The sequence below is a fragment of the Neophocaena asiaeorientalis genome, unplaced genomic scaffold, assembly GCF_003031525.2.
Source record: "Neophocaena asiaeorientalis asiaeorientalis breed wild unplaced genomic scaffold, Neophocaena_asiaeorientalis_V1.1 scaffold357, whole genome shotgun sequence".
Lineage (NCBI taxonomy): Eukaryota > Metazoa > Chordata > Mammalia > Artiodactyla > Phocoenidae > Neophocaena > Neophocaena asiaeorientalis.
In genome coordinates, this window is record NW_020173270.1 from 344,719 (window position 1) to 345,227 (window position 509).

Here is a 509-nt window from a genome sequence, read left to right on the forward strand (position 1 = left end):
GGGAAAAGGCTTTGCTCCTCGCTGCCTCTCCCCAACTTTCCCTACCGCCCCCTACCCGCACCGCCTGGCCTGACCCAGCTCTGTTTTGGGGTCCCATACCCTGAGCTCTATTCCTCTTTGTGCCCTGTGTCTCTTGTCTCCTCGGATCCTTGCAGGAAGGCTGTCTCCCCACGAGTGCCCCAGCCCTCGGTCCACCTAAGCCCCCATCTGTCCCAGCAGCCAGCTCTTGCCTGGGCTAAGGGGAGGGGGCTCAGGAAAGGTGGGGCCTGTCAGGCTTAGGGCTCCTCCTCGGCCCGGGAGCCTTGTGGAGGCGGGGCTGTGGGAACAGCTGGAGCCTGTCCAGGGGCCGGACAGATGTGCGGGCAGACTGTGAGTTTTGGTTTCTTTGTTCCAGGCTCTGGGGGCTCCCCACCCCTTTCCACAGCCAGGCTGGGTGTGCACCTATGAGAGGGTCCCACGCCCAGGGGAAGGGGGAACTTGCGGGGGGGTGGAGGGGGCAGAGGGGAGAG